This window comes from Miscanthus floridulus, chromosome 3 (assembly GCF_019320115.1).
Source record: "Miscanthus floridulus cultivar M001 chromosome 3, ASM1932011v1, whole genome shotgun sequence".
In the NCBI taxonomy this organism is placed as follows: Eukaryota; Viridiplantae; Streptophyta; class Magnoliopsida; order Poales; family Poaceae; genus Miscanthus; species Miscanthus floridulus.
Genome location: NC_089582.1, coordinates 9,416,109 through 9,421,913, shown reverse-complemented (window position 1 = coordinate 9,421,913; position 5,805 = coordinate 9,416,109). Strand labels below are relative to the sequence as shown.

The 5,805-nt window shown below is 45.7% G+C and overlaps 1 pseudogene; it reads right to left on the bottom strand.

Annotated features, from left to right (window-relative positions):
• Positions 1-259: 259 nt before the first annotated feature.
• Positions 260-939, bottom strand: LOC136544924 (pterocarpan synthase 1-like; annotated as a pseudogene).
• Positions 940-5,805: the final 4,866 nt, after the last annotated feature.

The following is a 5,805-nucleotide window of genomic DNA, read 5'->3' as shown; positions in this document are numbered from 1 at the left end:
AAAGAATATTCAAGCTATTCTACATCTACTAGAGGTTTTTTTTATTGGTCACGCGGTAAGCATGATGGGCGAGATGCAAGGAACATTGATTATTGAGGCATTACCAATCCCATCCACTGCCATCTTGTTTAATTTCTCTCACAAAAACTCAATCAAGTCCACAGCGATTTATAAATTTGAAGTTGTACATTAATTCAAGCTCATTTTATTTATATATTTTTTTTCATCAAGCTAGCAGCAATGGGATCGGAGAGGTAGACAGAGATAGAAACCCATGCTCGTCTGCGTTACCCATCGCCTCTGATGCCAAGAACAAGAGCGTCCTCGTCGTCGTCGTCGTCCGGCAGTGGCACGGACGCGTGCACGTCGAGCTCCAGCACCATGTGCACGTCCGACCACAACTTGGCCGTCGTCCGAGAGTGCAACGAGGCGCAGCAGAGGATCGGCTCCCTCTAGACCGAGCTCGGAACCGTGATGACCCGGAGGCCCCGCGGAGGTCTCCCGTGCCGCCGACCACGGCGAGCTCCCTCGTCTCGTCGTAGATCCTGTTGCGGCCGGACACCACGAGCGTGCTGCCGTTGTACGGGCCCGCGGTGAGGACGACGGTGATGGACACCACGATCACCTCCTCGTGCTGCGAGGTCAGCATGTAGGTGCCCTGCGCCCGGCCGGTGGGCCTGGTGTCGCCGTCGCCGACGATGCCCGGCCCGTCCGTGACGAGGTCGTCGATCGCCACCGTGTCGCCGAAGGTGCGCACCGGCATGGACTTGTGCGGTGGCCCCATGCCCCAGATGAGCCGGATCGCCGTCCGGTAAACCGCAGGTGCACGCGCCGCCGACCACACGCCGCTGAGGCCACGTCCGCGCCGCCGGCTAGCAGGAGGCCCACGGCGACTGCGGCCACGACGAGCATCGTCAGCTTCTTGTTCGTTCTCGCCATTGCTGCTGTGAATGATTTTGTGTTGTGGATGGAGTCCATCTGTTGTCATTCATGTTTATAGCCGGTCGGGCACGGGTGGATTGAAGTGATGAATGGGATGGAGCCACGACCACGAGCAACACGAGGTTAGCGCAGACAGAATAAAACGAGAGAATTCCTTATTTGACACTGGGAAAATGAGTCGTTCCTTTCTTGGCCCTGAAATTTTCTTCGTTCCTTATTTGACACTGACTTCAACTTTCGTTCCTAATTTGACACTGCCGTCAATTCCGTTAGCTAACGGTGTTAACTGACCGTTAAAAAGACGTTTTTGCCCCTAGAAAAAAAAACGGCGAAGCAAATTTGAGAGGAAAAAAACCTGCGCCCGCCTCTGATGCATGCGCCCAGCTAAAAAAAAAGGCGCAGTTTTTTTTTTCTCTCAAATTTGCTTCGCCGCTTTTTTTTTCTAGGGGCAAAAATGTCTTTTTAACGGCCAGTTAACACCGTTAGCTAACGGATTTGACGGCAGTGTCAAATTAGGAACGAAAGTTGAAGTGAGTGTCAAATAGGGAACGAAGAAAATTTCAGGGCCAAGAAAGGAACGACTCATTTTCCCAGTGTCAAATAAGGAATTCTCTCGAATAAAACACCAAGGACATGTTTTGGTTGCCTCACGGGGCTCCACTTGTGCTAGTACTTTCTCCGTCTTAAAAAGAGATGCTATTCCTCAGCTGGTTGTTTCTTGGGCCTCTATCAACCGAATTTGTGTGCGTCCGATCCGCAGAGGAAGCCCGATCTGCCATCCGCTGCACAGCTCTGCGCTCGCCGCTTCCTCCCCGCTCCGCGCTCCGCCCCAAGCCGCCACACCTAGGCCACCGCCGCCGCCCCGGTGCGGGCGCTGGCGCGGGCGCGGGCATCCCCGGTTGGTGTCCCCGGCGTGGGCACCGTCATCCTCTGCTTTCTCTCCCTGCTCGAAGACGAGATGTGCTCTTTGTTGTTTGTTGTTCTCTCCTCTCTGTTCTTCCATTTGTAAATTTGTGAATAATTTGATGACATTTGTGAACAATTTGACATATATTTATCTGGTATCTAGAATCTATAGAAAAAATTTGTAATTTTTTTGAAAAATTTGGCATTATATTTGTCTGAGATCTTTTGTTATCCCCAAATTACATCACTCTATCCAATAAATTACATTAAAGAAATCATTATAAATATAGTAATAAGATAGTGTAAGGGGGTGTTTGGTTCTTTAGTCGCTCCTAAAATTTATGTCACATCGAATATTTAGATGCTAATAAGAGCATTAAATATAGATTAATTATAAAACCAATTACATAGATGGAGGCTAATTTTCGAGATGAATTTTTTAAGCCTAACTAATCTGTCATTAGCATATGTTTACTGTAGCACCACGTTGTCAAATCATGGACTAATTAGGCTTAAAAGATTCGTCTCGCAAATTAGTCGCAAGTTGTGCAATTAGTTTCGTAGTCTATATTTAATACTCCATATATGTGTTCAAATATTCGATGTGACAGGAATTTTAGGAGGATGTGTAGTAACCAAACAGGCCATAAATGTAGCTAGATGACAGTATAAGTGCATAGAAAAAAATTAGTTGATAGGAGGAGCCAAAACAACTAAATGTCACCTAGACACTTTCAAATAAAATAAGGGGTTATTAAAGTTTATCCAACTCAAATTACCATTAGTTTGATTAAATTTATAAAAAACAATAATATTTACAACATTAAATTAGTATCATGAGATACGCCATAAAATGGAGTTTCTTAATTTACCCCCAATAAATATTAATTTAATACTTTTCTTTATTAATATAGTCAAATTTACGATAGTTTAACTTAGGATAGACTTTTGATCCGTTAAATTTCAGGATAGAGGGAGTATAGCAATAGCCGGTGAATGCACCAGAACCAGCTTCTCCACTTTGCTAGTCTACTCGTGAGAAGAGAGGACAAAGGCTCGATGTTATTAAGAATATTCGTTACGACCAATTAAATGATAATCTTGTATTGGCAAACCGCTAATGGCGATTCACAGTCGCATGAACCCGGATTTACTTGGAACTGACAATCCGTCACAGCTCCGGTGCCACAGTTTCATACGTGTTTGGGGAAGTAAAATCTGCCCATGAGGGCACATGCTCTCCTGATGTGCACATATCCCGATGCACATCTAGTGGTGCATATCAAGAGAGCATATGCCCTTAAGGGCAGATTTTATTGCATTTGTTTGTTTGGTTCGTCACCTGCGTCATGGCGCCACCGCATCTTGCCAACGCCACACAAGTCATTTTTTGCGCCAAAGCTCGCCAAAACTCAAGTGGACAATAGGTACGCCTAGCGCTCGGACGTCTGGCGTCAGGACATGTCCGGACGCACCTCTAAAAACGACACCCACGTACAGAAACAGCGTCAGCATGCGTGCGTGCGTCCCCATCCGCGGCCTATCTCCTCCACACCCCCATCCCGCCAATGCGCTGCCATCTCAGGCGCACTCCCTCTGCAAGCCTCCCGCCGCGCTGAAAGCTTTAGTTTGGTTTTGGTGAATTAATGAAACCCTAGGTATTAACCTATTGTGCTCTAAGTGAATTTGAGATAGGTTAAGTATATTCCAAGTGGTGAAACAAATAATGAAGATCATGATGATGATGGAGGCCATGGTGATGATCAAGTGCTCGGACTTAAAAAGAAGAAAGAGAAAAAAAATGATCTCAAGGCAAAGGTATATTTGATAAGGCCATTTTCTTTTGATGATCGAGACACTTAGAGAGTGTGATAACATTTAGGATCGATAGCCGTACTATTAAGAGGAATGAACTCATGCCGAAATGCTGTTATTAAAGTGCCACTAGATGTTCTAACTCATTGCATATGCATTTAGATTCTAGTGAGTGCTAACACCCTTGAAAATGCTTTGTGAAAGTGCTAACACACGTGCACATTGGTGATACACTTGGTGGTTAGCACTTGGAAGCAAGGATGGTGAAGTTTGAGTTGAAAAGAAGGATTCCAGGCGTGACCAGATGCTACAACATGGATCGGACGCTAGTGCAACAATGACCGGACACTAATACAATATGAGACCGGACACGGCTGTGCAACTGTTCGCAGACAGGCAACACACGTGGTTGAATGACCTGACGTTGGGTGAGTCCGGTCAGTGGTGACCGGACGCGTCTGGTCGCCAAAATACCTCTCTGGAACTTCTCTGGATCGCACCGGACGCTGATGCAACATGCACCGGACGCTACTGCAATGAGAGGACCATTGGGTGCCAATGGTCGAATTCAAATAGTCTACGACCGGACGCTACTGCAACATGCATCGGACACTACTGCAATTTTGATCGGACGCTACTACAACTTGCATCACAGGCTATTGCAACAATGCACCGGAAGCGTCCGGTCATCCCGACCAACGAGTCTGGTCGTTGCGTAGAGAGCCCCCTCTTGTGCCTAACGGCTCTATTTCGTTTGGAGGGCTATAAATAGTGGTTGACCGGCTTGGGCTCACTCTCTTGGCCATTTGTACTGAGAATACATCCTAGTGAGCATAGCCAACACTCTCTAACTCACCTTGTTTGATTGGATCATCATCTAGTGAGATTTGAGAGCATCCAAGTACATTGCTTTGAGTGATTGCATCTAGAGGCACTTAGTGATTGTGTTTCGCTGTGGATTTCTCTTGTTACTCTTGGTTGTTGCCACCACCTAGATGGCTTGGTGCAGCGAGGATCATCGAGCGGAGGAAGGTGATTGTCTCCGGCTCTAATTATGGTGATTGTGAGGGGTTCTTGACCTTTTCCTGGCAGAGAGCTAAAAGATACTCTAGTAGATTGCTCGTAGCTTGTGGATCCCCATCTTGTGTTGGTTTTGCGGCACCCGATTGCAGGTTAGACGTGTGATGCCTATTAGCGCGTGAACCTCCAAGTGGGTGAATCGCTACAACAAGGACGTTGCTTGCCGACAGGCAAGTGAACCTCAGGGATAAATCATTGTGCCATCATTGTCTCTAGGTTTCATATTGTGATTGATTGATTATGTCTTGCCACGGCGGTATAACTCGCTACCTCTCTTGTATTTACCTTCCTAGTGTAGCTAAGCTCTTTAGTGTAACTAGTTTGAGAGCTAGCTTATGTCTTGTCTAGTTGTTAGTGAGGCTCTTTAGTTAGTCTTTGAGAGCTCACTAACTTAGTGGTAGTGACTTAGCCTCTTGTGTGAATTAGATATCATAGCAATTAGAATTGTGGATAGGAGAATTGAGGATATAGAGATGATGAAGAGAAGGAAGAAAAGAACAAGGGGAAGAAAAATGAGAAGAAGAAGAGTGTGGCATTCAAAGCCACATCATCCAAGGGCAAGGCAAAGCAAGAAACATCAAGTGAAGATGAATGCTCAAGCTTTGATGAACTTGATGATGAGAAGATGGCTCTTTTTGTGAAGAGGTTTGATAAATTTATGGTGAAGAAGGGCTATCGTGCAAGGAGGAAGAAGTCATCATCCAAGAACAAGGAAGAAGCAAGAAGGTGCTTCAAGTGCAATAGCAAGGATCATCTCATTGTGGAATGTCCATACAATAGTGACAATGATGATGATAACAAGAAGAGCAAGAAGAAGGACAAGAAGAAAAAGAAAGAGAAGAAGGACAAGATGACCTTCAAGAAGAAGAAGAAGAAGGGTGGTTCATATGTGGTTACTTGGGATAGTGATGCTTCCTCAAGTGATGATGATGATGTGATGATGACAAGACCACCAAGAAGAAGGCTATTGCAAGCATTGCTATCAATGAGAAGCCTTCTCTCTTCGACACTCTATCAACATGCTTCATGGCTAAGGCCACTAAGGTACAATCCGATGATGAG